At 51.8% G+C, this 14,068-nt stretch overlaps 1 pseudogene; it reads right to left on the bottom strand.

Annotated features, from left to right (window-relative positions):
* LOC135513348 (alpha-actinin-2-like) overlaps positions 1-14,068 on the bottom strand; it is a 96,470-nt pseudogene that overhangs the window by 2,186 nt on the left and 80,216 nt on the right.

Raw genomic sequence — 14,068 nt, 5'->3', positions numbered from 1 at the left:
GAGAGGAAGTGAGTGAGAGAGACAGAGAGGAAGCGAGTGAGAGAGACAGACAGAGACAGAGATGAAGCCAGTGAGAGAGACAGACAGAGACAGAGATGAAGCCAGTGAGAGAGACAGACAGAGACAGAGATGAAGCCAGTGAGAGAGACAGACAGAGACAGAGATGAAGCCAGTGAGAGAGACAGAGAGGAAGCGAGTGAGAGAGACAGACAGAGACAGAGATGAAGCCAGTGAGAGAGACAGAGAGGAAGCGAGTGAGAGAGACAGACAGAGACAGAGAGGAAGCGAGTGAGAGAGACAGACAGACACAGAGAGGAAGCGAGTGAGAGAGACAGACAGAGACAGAGAGGAAGCCAGTGAGAGAGACAGACAGAGACAGAGAGGAAGCGAGTGAGAGAGACAGACAGACACAGAGAGGAAGCGAGTGAGAGAGACAGACAGAGACAGAGATGAAGCCAGTGAGAGAGACAGACAGAGACAGAGAGGAAGCCAGTGAGAGAGACAGACAGAGACAGAGAGGAAGCCAGTGAGAGAGACAGACAGAGACAGAGATGAAGCCAGTGAGAGAGACAGACAGAGACAGAGAGGAAGCCAGTGAGAGAGACAGACAGAGACAGAGAGGAAGCCAGTGAGAGAGACAGACCAGAGACAGAGAGGAAGCGAGTGAGTGAGAGACAGAGAGAGACAGAGAGGAAGCCAGTGAGAGAGACAGAGAGGAAGCCAGTGAGAGAGACAGACCAGGGACACAGAGGAAGCCAGTGAGAGAGACAGACAGAGACAGAGATGAAGCCAGTGAGAGAGACAGACAGAGACAGAGAGGAAGCCAGTGAGAGAGACAGACAGAGACAGAGAGGAAGTGAGTGAGAGAGACAGACAGACACAGAGATGAAGCCAGTGAGAGAGACAGAGAGGAAGCGAGTGAGAGAGACAGACAGAGACAGAGAGGAAGCCAGTGAGAGAGACAGACAGAGACAGAGAGGAAGCCAGTGAGAGAGACAGACAGAGACAGAGATTAAGCCAGTGAGAGAGACAGACAGAGACAGAGAGGAAGTGAGTGAGAGAGAGACATAGAGAGACAGACAGAGACAGAGAGAAGCGAGAGACAGACAGACAGAGACAGAGAGAAGCGAGTGAGAGAGACAGACAGAGACAGAGAGGAAGCGAGTGAGAGAGACAGACCAGAGACAGAGATGAAGCCAGTGAGAGAGACAGAGATGAAGCCAGTGAGAGAGACAGACAGAGACAGAGAGGAAGCGAGTGAGAGAGACAGACAGAGACAGAGAGGAAGCCAGTGAGAGAGACACAGAGAAAGCGAGTGAGAGAGACAGACAGACACAGAGAGGAAGCGAGTGAGAGAGACAGACAGAGACAGAGAGGAAGCCAGTGAGAGAGACAGACAGAGACAGAGATGAAGCCAGTGAGAGAGACAGACAGAGACAGAGATGAAGCCAGTGAGAGAGACAGACAGAGACAGAGATGAAGCCAGTGAGAGAGACAGACAGAGACAGAGAGGAAGCCAGTGAGAGAGACACAGAGACAGAGATGAAGCCAGTGAGAGAGACAGACAGAGACAGAGATGAAGCCAGTGAGAGAGACAGACAGACACAGAGATGAAGCCAGTGAGAGAGACAGACAGAGACAGAGAGGAAGCCAGTGAGAGAGACACAGAGAAAGCGAGTGAGAGAGACAGACAGAGACAGAGAGGAAGCCAGTGAGAGAGACAGACAGAGACAGAGAGGAAGCCAGTGAGAGAGACAGACCAGAGACAGAGAGGAAGCCAGTGAGAGAGACAGACAGAGACAGAGAGGAAGTGAGTGAGAGAGACAGAGAGGAAGCCAGTGAGAGAGACAGACAGAGACAGAGATGAAGCCAGTGAGAGAGACAGACAGAGACAGAGAGGAAGCCAGTGAGAGAGACAGACCAGAGACAGAGAGGAAGCCAGTGAGAGAGACAGACCAGAGACAGAGAGGAAGCCAGTGAGAGAGACAGACCAGAGACAGAGAGGAAGCCAGTGAGAGAGACAGACCAGAGACAGAGAGGAAGCCAGTGAGAGAGACAGACCAGAGACAGAGATGAAGCCAGTGAGAGAGACAGACAGAGACAGAGATGAAGCCAGTGAGAGAGACAGACAGAGACAGAGATGAAGCCAGTGACAGAGACAGAGATGAAGCCAGTGAGAGAGACAGACCAGAGACAGAGATGAAGCCAGTGAGAGAGACAGACAGAGACAGAGATGAAGCCAGTGAGAGAGACAGACCAGAGACAGAGATGAAGCCAGTGAGAGAGACAGACAGAGACAGAGATGAAGCCAGTGAGAGAGACAGACAGACACAGAGAGGAAGCGAGTGAGAGAGACACAGAGATGAAGCCAGTGAGAGAGACAGACAGACACAGAGATGAAGCCAGTGAGAGAGACAGACAGACACAGAGATGAAGCCAGTGAGAGAGACAGAGATGAAGCCAGTGAGAGAGACAGACAGAGACAGAGATGAAGCCAGTGAGAGAGACAGAGAGAGACAGAGAGGAAGCCAGTGACAGAGACACAGAGACAGAGAGGAAGCCAGTGACAGAGACAGACCAGAGACAGAGAGGAAGCCAGTGAGAGAGACAGACAGAGACAGAGAGGAAGCCAGTGAGAGAGACAGACCAGAGACAGAGAGGAAGCCAGTGAGAGAGACAGACCAGAGACAGAGAGGAAGCCAGTGAGAGAGACAGACCAGAGACAGAGAGGAAGCCAGTGAGAGAGACAGACCAGAGACAGAGATGAAGCCAGTGAGAGAGACAGACCAGAGACAGAGAGGAAGCCAGTGAGAGAGACAGACCAGAGACAGAGAGGAAGCCAGTGAGAGAGACAGACCAGAGACAGAGAGGAAGCCAGTGAGAGAGACAGACCAGAGACAGAGATGAAGCCAGTGAGAGAGACAGACAGACACAGAGAGGAAGCGAGTGAGAGAGACACAGAGATGAAGCCAGTGAGAGAGACAGACAGAGACAGAGATGAAGCCAGTGAGAGGGACAGAGATGAAGCCAGTGAGAGAGACAGAGATGAAGCCAGTGAGAGAGACAGACAGAGACAGAGATGAAGCCAGTGAGAGAGACAGACAGAGACAGAGATGAAGCCAGTGAGAGAGACAGACAGAGACAGAGAGGAAGCCAGTGAGAGAGACACAGAGACAGAGATGAAGCCAGTGAGAGAGACAGACAGAGACAGAGATGAAGCCAGTGAGAGAGACAGACAGACACAGAGATGAAGCCAGTGAGAGAGACAGACAGAGACAGAGAGGAAGCCAGTGAGAGAGACACAGAGAAAGCGAGTGAGAGAGACAGACAGAGACAGAGAGGAAGCCAGTGAGAGAGACAGACAGAGTCAGAGAGGAAGCCAGTGAGAGAGACAGACCAGAGACAGAGAGGAAGCCAGTGAGAGAGACAGACAGAGACAGAGAGGAAGTGAGTGAGAGAGACAGAGAGGAAGCCAGTGAGAGAGACAGACAGAGACAGAGATGAAGCCAGTGAGAGAGACAGACAGAGACAGAGAGGAAGCCAGTGAGAGAGACAGACCAGAGACAGAGAGGAAGCCAGTGAGAGAGACAGACCAGAGACAGAGAGGAAGCCAGTGAGAGAGACAGACCAGAGACAGAGAGGAAGCCAGTGAGAGAGACAGACCAGAGACAGAGAGGAAGCCAGTGAGAGAGACAGACCAGAGACAGAGATGAAGCCAGTGAGAGAGACAGACAGAGACAGAGATGAAGCCAGTGAGAGAGACAGACAGAGACAGAGATGAAGCCAGTGACAGAGACAGAGATGAAGCCAGTGAGAGAGACAGACCAGAGACAGAGATGAAGCCAGTGAGAGAGACAGACAGAGACAGAGATGAAGCCAGTGAGAGAGACAGACCAGAGACAGAGATGAAGCCAGTGAGAGAGACAGAGATGAAGCCAGTGAGAGAGACAGACAGAGACAGAGATGAAGCCAGTGAGAGAGACAGACAGAGACAGAGATGAAGCCAGTGAGAGAGACAGAGATGAAGCCAGTGAGAGAGACAGTCAGACACAGAGATGAAGCCAGTGAGAGAGACAGACAGAGACAGAGATGAAGCGAGTGAGACAGACAGAGACAGAGATGAAGCCAGTGAGAGAGACAGAGATGAAGCCAGTGAGAGAGACAGACAGAGACAGAGATGAAGCCAGTGAGAGAGACACAGAGACAGAGAGGAAGCCAGTGAGAGAGACAGACAGAGACAGAGAGGAAGCGAGTGAGAGAGACAGACAGAGACAGAGATGAAGCGAGTGAGAGAGACAGACAGAGACAGAGAGAAAGCGAGTGAGAGAGACATAGAGAAAGCGAGTGAGAGAGACAGACAGAGACAGAGAGGAAGCGAGTGAGAGAGACAGACAGAGACAGAGAGGAAGTGAGTGAGAGAGACAGAGAGGAAGCGAGTGAGAGAGACAGAGAGAGACAGAGAGGAAGCGAGTGAGAGAGACAGACAGAGACAGAGATGAAGCGAATGAGAGAGACAGAGAGGAAGCCAGTGAGAGAGACATAGAGAAAGCGAGTGAGAGAGACAGACAGAGACAGAGAGGAAGCGAGTGAGAGAGACAGACAGAGACAGAGAGGAAGTGAGTGAGAGAGACAGACAGAGACAGAGAGGAAGCGAGTGAGAGAGACAGACAGACACAGAGAGGAAGCGAGTGAGAGAGACAGACAGAGACAGAGAGGAAGCGAGTGAGAGAGACAGACAGAGACAGAGAGGAAGCGAGTGAGAGAGACAGACAGAGACAGAGAGGAAGCGAGTGAGAGAGACAGACAGAGACAGAGAGGAAGCGAGTGAGAGAGACAGACAGAGACAGAGAGGAAGCGAGTGAGAGAGACAGAGAGAGACAGAGAGGAAGCCAGTGAGAGAGACATAGAGAAAGCGAGTGAGAGAGACAGACAGAGACAGAGAGGAAGCGAGTGAGAGAGACAGACAGACACAGAGAGGAAGCGAGTGAGAGAGACAGACAGAGACAGAGATGAAGCCAGTGAGAGAGACAGACAGAGACAGAGAGGAAGCGAGTGAGAGAGACAGACAGAGACAGAGAGGAAGCGAGTGAGAGAGACAGACAGAGACAGAGAGGAAGCGAGTGAGAGAGACAGACAGAGACAGAGAGGAAGCCAGTGAGAGAGACAGAGATGAAGCCAGTGAGAGAGACAGACAGAGACAGAGAGGAAGCGAGTGAGAGAGACAGACAGAGACAGAGAGGAAGCGAGTGAGAGAGACAGACAGAGACAGAGATGAAGCCAGTGAGAGAGACACAGAGAGGAAGCGAGTGAGAGAGACAGAGATGAAGCCAGTGAGAGAGACACAGAGAGGAAGCGAGTGAGAGAGACAGAGATGAAGCCAGTGAGAGAGACAGAGAGGAAGCGAGTGAGAGAGACAGACAGAGACAGAGATGAAGCCAGTGAGAGAGACAGACAGAGACAGAGAGGAAGCGAGTGAGAGAGACAGACAGACACAGAGAGGAAGCCAGTGAGAGAGACAGACAGAGACAGAGATGAAGCCAGTGAGAGAGACAGACAGAGACAGAGAGGAAGCGAGTGAGAGAGACAGACAGAGACAGAGAGGAAGCGAGTGAGAGAGACAGACAGAGACAGAGATGAAGCCAGTGAGAGAGACAGACAGAGACAGAGATGAAGCCAGTGAGAGAGACAGACAGAGACAGAGATGAAGCCAGTGAGAGAGACAGACAGAGACAGAGATGAAGCCAGTGAGAGAGACAGACAGAGACAGAGATGAAGCCAGTGAGAGAGACAGACAGAGACAGAGAGGAAGCCAGTGAGAGAGACAGACAGAGACAGAGATGAAGCGAGTGAGAGAGACACAGAGATGAAGCCAGTGAGAGAGACAGACAGAGACAGAGAGGAAGCGAGTGAGAGAGACAGACAGAGACAGAGAGGAAGCCAGTGAGAGAGACAGACAGAGACAGAGAGGAAGCCAGTGAGAGAGACATAGAGAAAGCGAGTGAGAGAGACAGACAGAGACAGAGAGGAAGCGAGTGAGAGAGACAGAGAGAGACAGAGAGGAAGCCAGTGAGAGAGACAGACAGACACAGAGATGAAGCCAGTGAGAGAGACAGACAGACACAGAGAGGAAGCCAGTGAGAGAGACACAGAGAGGAAGCCAGTGAGAGAGACAGACAGAGACAGAGAGGAAGCGAGTGAGAGAGACAGACAGAGACAGAGAGGAAGCCAGTGAGAGAGACAGACAGACACAGAGAGGAAGCCAGTGAGAGAGACAGACAGAGACAGAGAGGAAGCGAGTGAGAGAGACAGACAGAGACAGAGAGGAAGCCAGTGAGAGAGACAGACAGACACAGAGAGGAAGCGAGTGAGAGAGACAGACAGACACAGAGAGGAAGCCAGTGAGAGAGACAGACAGAGACAGAGAGGAAGCGAGTGAGAGAGACAGACAGAGACAGAGAGGAAGCCAGTGAGAGAGACAGACAGAGACAGAGAGGAAGCGAGTGAGAGAGACAGACAGAGACAGAGAGGAAGCCAGTGAGAGAGACAGACAGACACAGAGAGGAAGCGAGTGAGAGAGACAGACAGACACAGAGAGGAAGCCAGTGAGAGAGACAGACAGAGACAGAGAGGAAGCGAGTGAGAGAGACAGACAGAGACAGAGAGGAAGCGAGTGAGAGAGACAGACAGACACAGAGAGGAAGCCAGTGAGAGAGACAGACAGAGACAGAGAGGAAGCGAGTGAGAGAGACATAGAGAAAGCGAGTGAGAGAGACAGACAGAGACAGAGAGGAAGCGAGTGAGAGAGACAGACAGAGACAGAGAGGAAGCGAGTGAGAGAGACAGACAGAGACAGAGAGGAAGCGAGTGAGAGAGACAGACCAGAGACAGAGAGGAAGCGAGTGAGAGAGACAGACAGAGACAGAGAGGAAGCGAGTGAGAGAGACAGACAGAGACAGAGAGGAAGTGAGTGAGAGAGACAGAGAGGAAGCGAGTGAGAGAGACAGACAGAGACAGAGAGGAAGCGAGTGAGAGAGACAGACAGACACAGAGAGGAAGCGAGTGAGAGAGACAGACAGAGACAGAGAGGAAGTGAGTGAGAGAGACAGAGAGGAAGCGAGTGAGAGAGACAGACAGAGACAGAGATGAAGCCAGTGAGAGAGACAGACAGAGACAGAGATGAAGCCAGTGAGAGAGACAGACAGAGACAGAGATGAAGCCAGTGAGAGAGACAGACAGAGACAGAGATGAAGCCAGTGAGAGAGACAGAGAGGAAGCGAGTGAGAGAGACAGACAGAGACAGAGATGAAGCCAGTGAGAGAGACAGAGAGGAAGCGAGTGAGAGAGACAGACAGAGACAGAGAGGAAGCGAGTGAGAGAGACAGACAGACACAGAGAGGAAGCGAGTGAGAGAGACAGACAGAGACAGAGAGGAAGCCAGTGAGAGAGACAGACAGAGACAGAGAGGAAGCGAGTGAGAGAGACAGACAGACACAGAGAGGAAGCGAGTGAGAGAGACAGACAGAGACAGAGATGAAGCCAGTGAGAGAGACAGACAGAGACAGAGAGGAAGCCAGTGAGAGAGACAGACAGAGACAGAGAGGAAGCCAGTGAGAGAGACAGACAGAGACAGAGATGAAGCCAGTGAGAGAGACAGACAGAGACAGAGAGGAAGCCAGTGAGAGAGACAGACAGAGACAGAGAGGAAGCCAGTGAGAGAGACAGACCAGAGACAGAGAGGAAGCGAGTGAGAGAGACAGAGAGAGACAGAGAGGAAGCCAGTGAGAGAGACAGAGAGGAAGCCAGTGAGAGAGACAGACCAGGGACAGAGAGGAAGCCAGTGAGAGAGACAGACAGAGACAGAGATGAAGCCAGTGAGAGAGACAGACAGAGACAGAGAGGAAGCCAGTGAGAGAGACAGACAGAGACAGAGAGGAAGTGAGTGAGAGAGACAGACAGACACAGAGATGAAGCCAGTGAGAGAGACAGAGAGGAAGCGAGTGAGAGAGACAGACAGAGACAGAGAGGAAGCCAGTGAGAGAGACAGACAGAGACAGAGAGGAAGCCAGTGAGAGAGACAGACAGAGACAGAGATTAAGCCAGTGAGAGAGACAGACAGAGACAGAGAGGAAGTGAGTGAGAGAGACATAGAGAAAGCGAGTGAGAGAGACAGACAGACACAGAGAGGAAGCGAGTGAGAGAGACAGACAGAGACAGAGAGGAAGCGAGTGAGAGAGACAGACCAGAGACAGAGATGAAGCCAGTGAGAGAGACAGAGATGAAGCCAGTGAGAGAGACAGACAGAGACAGAGAGGAAGCGAGTGAGAGAGACAGACAGAGACAGAGAGGAAGCCAGTGAGAGAGACACAGAGAAAGCGAGTGAGAGAGACAGACAGACACAGAGAGGAAGCGAGTGAGAGAGACAGACAGAGACAGAGAGGAAGCCAGTGAGAGAGACAGACAGAGACAGAGATGAAGCCAGTGAGAGAGACAGACAGAGACAGAGATGAAGCCAGTGAGAGAGACAGACAGAGACAGAGATGAAGCCAGTGAGAGAGACAGACAGAGACAGAGAGGAAGCCAGTGAGAGAGACACAGAGACAGAGATGAAGCCAGTGAGAGAGACAGACAGAGACAGAGATGAAGCCAGTGAGAGAGACAGACAGACACAGAGATGAAGCCAGTGAGAGAGACAGACAGAGACAGAGAGGAAGCCAGTGAGAGAGACACAGAGAAAGCGAGTGAGAGAGACAGACAGAGACAGAGAGGAAGCCAGTGAGAGAGACAGACAGAGACAGAGAGGAAGCCAGTGAGAGAGACAGACCAGAGACAGAGAGGAAGCCAGTGAGAGAGACAGACAGAGACAGAGAGGAAGTGAGTGAGAGAGACAGAGAGGAAGCCAGTGAGAGAGACAGACAGAGACAGAGATGAAGCCAGTGAGAGAGACAGACAGAGACAGAGAGGAAGCCAGTGAGAGAGACAGACCAGAGACAGAGAGGAAGCCAGTGAGAGAGACAGACCAGAGACAGAGAGGAAGCCAGTGAGAGAGACAGACCAGAGACAGAGAGGAAGCCAGTGAGAGAGACAGACCAGAGACAGAGAGGAAGCCAGTGAGAGAGACAGACCAGAGACAGAGATGAAGCCAGTGAGAGAGACAGACAGAGACAGAGATGAAGCCAGTGAGAGAGACAGACAGAGACAGAGATGAAGCCAGTGACAGAGACAGAGATGAAGCCAGTGAGAGAGACAGACCAGAGACAGAGATGAAGCCAGTGAGAGAGACAGACAGAGACAGAGATGAAGCCAGTGAGAGAGACAGACCAGAGACAGAGATGAAGCCAGTGAGAGAGACAGACAGAGACAGAGATGAAGCCAGTGAGAGAGACAGACAGACACAGAGAGGAAGCGAGTGAGAGAGACACAGAGATGAAGCCAGTGAGAGAGACAGACAGACACAGAGATGAAGCCAGTGAGAGAGACAGACAGACACAGAGATGAAGCCAGTGAGAGAGACAGAGATGAAGCCAGTGAGAGAGACAGACAGAGACAGAGATGAAGCCAGTGAGAGAGACAGAGAGAGACAGAGAGGAAGCCAGTGACAGAGACACAGAGACAGAGAGGAAGCCAGTGACAGAGACAGACCAGAGACAGAGAGGAAGCCAGTGAGAGAGACAGACAGAGACAGAGAGGAAGCCAGTGAGAGAGACAGACCAGAGACAGAGAGGAAGCCAGTGAGAGAGACAGACCAGAGACAGAGAGGAAGCCAGTGAGAGAGACAGACCAGAGACAGAGAGGAAGCCAGTGAGAGAGACAGACCAGAGACAGAGATGAAGCCAGTGAGAGAGACAGACCAGAGACAGAGAGGAAGCCAGTGAGAGAGACAGACCAGAGACAGAGAGGAAGCCAGTGAGAGAGACAGACCAGAGACAGAGAGGAAGCCAGTGAGAGAGACAGACCAGAGACAGAGATGAAGCCAGTGAGAGAGACAGACAGACACAGAGAGGAAGCGAGTGAGAGAGACACAGAGATGAAGCCAGTGAGAGAGACAGACAGAGACAGAGATGAAGCCAGTGAGAGGGACAGAGATGAAGCCAGTGAGAGAGACAGAGATGAAGCCAGTGAGAGAGACAGACAGAGACAGAGATGAAGCCAGTGAGAGAGACAGACAGAGACAGAGATGAAGCCAGTGAGAGAGACAGACAGAGACAGAGAGGAAGCCAGTGAGAGAGACACAGAGACAGAGATGAAGCCAGTGAGAGAGACAGACAGAGACAGAGATGAAGCCAGTGAGAGAGACAGACAGACACAGAGATGAAGCCAGTGAGAGAGACAGACAGAGACAGAGAGGAAGCCAGTGAGAGAGACACAGAGAAAGCGAGTGAGAGAGACAGACAGAGACAGAGAGGAAGCCAGTGAGAGAGACAGACAGAGTCAGAGAGGAAGCCAGTGAGAGAGACAGACCAGAGACAGAGAGGAAGCCAGTGAGAGAGACAGACAGAGACAGAGAGGAAGTGAGTGAGAGAGACAGAGAGGAAGCCAGTGAGAGAGACAGACAGAGACAGAGATGAAGCCAGTGAGAGAGACAGACAGAGACAGAGAGGAAGCCAGTGAGAGAGACAGACCAGAGACAGAGAGGAAGCCAGTGAGAGAGACAGACCAGAGACAGAGAGGAAGCCAGTGAGAGAGACAGACCAGAGACAGAGAGGAAGCCAGTGAGAGAGACAGACCAGAGACAGAGAGGAAGCCAGTGAGAGAGACAGACCAGAGACAGAGATGAAGCCAGTGAGAGAGACAGACAGAGACAGAGATGAAGCCAGTGAGAGAGACAGACAGAGACAGAGATGAAGCCAGTGACAGAGACAGAGATGAAGCCAGTGAGAGAGACAGACCAGAGACAGAGATGAAGCCAGTGAGAGAGACAGACAGAGACAGAGATGAAGCCAGTGAGAGAGACAGACCAGAGACAGAGATGAAGCCAGTGAGAGAGACAGAGATGAAGCCAGTGAGAGAGACAGACAGAGACAGAGATGAAGCCAGTGAGAGAGACAGACAGAGACAGAGATGAAGCCAGTGAGAGAGACAGAGATGAAGCCAGTGAGAGAGACAGTCAGACACAGAGATGAAGCCAGTGAGAGAGACAGACAGAGACAGAGATGAAGCGAGTGAGACAGACAGAGACAGAGATGAAGCCAGTGAGAGAGACAGAGATGAAGCCAGTGAGAGAGACAGACAGAGACAGAGATGAAGCCAGTGAGAGAGACACAGAGACAGAGAGGAAGCCAGTGAGAGAGACAGACAGAGACAGAGGAAGCCAGTGAGAGAGACAGACAGACACAGAGATGAAGCCAGTGAGAGAGACAGACCAGAGACAGAGATGAAGCCAGTGAGAGAGACAGACAGAGACAGAGATGAAGCCAGTGAGAGAGACAGACAGAGACAGAGATGAAGCCAGTGAGAGAGACAGACAGAGACAGAGATGAAGCCAGTGAGAGTGACAGACAGAGACAGAGAGGAAGCCAGTGAGAGAGACAGAGATGAAGCCAGTGAGAGAGACAGAGAGGAAGCCAGTGAGAGAGACAGAGAGGAAGCGAGTGAGAGAGACAGAGATGAAGCCAGTGAGAGAGACAGAGAGGAAGCGAGTGAGAGAGACAGAGATGAAGCCAGTGAGAGAGACAGACAGAGACAGAGATGAAGCCAGTGAGAGAGACAGACAGACACAGAGATGAAGCCAGTGAGAGAGACAGAGAGGAAGCGAGTGAGAGAGACAGAGATGAAGCCAGTGAGAGAGACAGAGAGGAAGCGAGTGAGAGAGACAGAGATGAAGCCAGTGAGAGAGACAGTCAGAGACAGAGATGAAGCCAGTGAGAGAGACACAGAGGAAGCCAGTGAGAGAGACAGAGAGGAAGCCAGTGAGAGAGACAGACAGAGACAGATGAAGCCAGTGAGAGAGACAGTCAGAGACAGAGATGAAGCCAGTGAGAGAGACACAGAGGAAGCCAGTGAGAGAGACAGAGAGGAAGCCAGTGAGAGAGACAGACAGAGACAGAGAGGAAGCCAGTGAGAGAGACAGAGATGAAGCCAGTGAGAGGGACAGAGATGAAGCCAGTGAGAGAGACAGAGAGGAAGCCAGTGACAGAGACACAGAGACAGAGATGAAGCCAGTGAGAGGGACAGAGATGAAGCCAGTGAGAGAGACAGAGAGGAAGCCAGTGACAGAGACACAGAGACAGAGAGGAAGCCAGTGAGAGAGACAGACAGAGACAGAGAGGAAGCCAGTGAGAGAGACAGACAGAGACAGAGAGGAAGCCAGTGAGAGAGACAGACAGAGACAGAGATGAAGCCAGTGAGAGAGACACAGAGACAGAGAGGAAGCCAGTGAGAGAGACAGACCAGAGACAGAGATGAAGCCAGTGAGAGAGACAGAGAGGAAGCCAGTGAGAGAGACAGACAGAGACAGAGATGAAGCCAGTGAGAGAGACACAGAGACAGAGATGAAGCCAGTGAGAGAGACAGACAGAGACAGAGATGAAGCCAGTGAGAGAGACAGACAGACACAGAGATGAAGCCAGTGAGAGAGACAGACAGAGACAGAGATGAAGCCAGTGAGAGAGACAGAGATGAAGCCAGTGAGAGAGACAGACAGAGACAGAGAGGAAGCGAGTGAGAGAGACAGACAGAGACAGAGATGAAGCCAGTGAGAGAGACAGACAGAGACAGAGATGAAGCCAGTGACAGAGACAGAGGAAGCCAGTGAGAGAGACAGACAGAGACAGAGATGAAGCCAGTGAGAGAGACAGAGATGAAGCCAGTGACAGAGACAGAGGAAGCCAGTGAGAGAGACAGACAGAGACAGAGATGAAGCCAGTGAGAGAGACAGAGAGGAAGCCAGTGAGAGAGACAGACAGAGACAGAGATGAAGCCAGTGAGAGAGACAGACAGAGACAGAGATGAAGCCAGTGAGAGAGACAGACAGAGACAGAGAGGAAGCCAGTGAGAGAGACAGAGATGAAGCCAGTGAGAGAGACAGACAGAGACAGAGATGAAGCCAGTGAGAGAGACAGACAGAGACAGAGATGAAGCCAGTGAGAGAGACAGACAGAGACAGAGATGAAGCCAGTGAGAGAGACAGAGAGGAAGCCAGTGAGAGAGACAGAGATGAAGCCAGTGAGAGAGACAGAGATGAAGCCAGTGAGAGAGACAGAGATGAAGCCAGTGAGAGAGACAGAGATGAAGCCAGTGAGAGAGACAGAGAGGAAGCCAGTGAGAGAGACAGACAGAGACAGAGATGAAGCCAGTGAGAGAGACAGAGATGAAGCCAGTGAGAGAGACAGAGAGGAAGCCAGTGAGAGAGACAGACAGAGACAGAGAGGAAGCCAGTGAGAGAGACAGACAGAGACAGAGATGAAGCCAGTGAGAGAGACAGAGAGGAAGCCAGTGAGAGAGACAGACAGAGACAGAGATGAAGCCAGTGAGAGAGACAGAGATGAAGCCAGTGAGAGAGACAGAGATGAAGCCAGTGAGAGAGACACAGAGACAGAGAGGAAGCCAGTGAGAGAGACAGACCAGAGACAGAGATGAAGCCAGTGAGAGAGACAGAGGAAGCCAGTGAGAGGGACAGAGATGAAGCCAGTGACAGAGACAGACAGAGACAGAGATGAAGCCAGTGAGAGAGACAGACAGAGACAGAGATGAAGCCAGTGAGAGAGACAGACAGACACAGAGAGGAAGCCAGTGAGAGGGACAGAGAGGAAGCCAGTGAGAGACACAGAGAGGAAGCCAGTGAGAGAGACAGAGATGAAGCCAGTGAGAGAGACAGAGAGGAAGCCAGTGAGAGAGACAGATGAAGCCAGTGAGAGAGACAGATGAAGCCAGTGAGAGAGACAGATGAAGCCAGTGAGAGAGACAGACAGAGACAGAGATGAAGCCAGTGAGAGGGACAGACAGAGACAGAGGAAGCCAGTGAGAGAGACAGACAGAGACAGAGAGGAAGCCAGTGAGAGGGACAGAGAGGAAGCCAGTGAGAGACACAGAGAGGAAGCCAGTGAGAGAGACAGAGATGAAGCCAGTGAGA

Source organism: Oncorhynchus masou, chromosome 24, assembly GCF_036934945.1.
Source record: "Oncorhynchus masou masou isolate Uvic2021 chromosome 24, UVic_Omas_1.1, whole genome shotgun sequence".
In the NCBI taxonomy this organism is placed as follows: Eukaryota; Metazoa; Chordata; class Actinopteri; order Salmoniformes; family Salmonidae; genus Oncorhynchus; species Oncorhynchus masou.
Note: the sequence above shows the minus strand (reverse complement) of the source record. Positions and strands in the feature narration are given on the sequence as shown.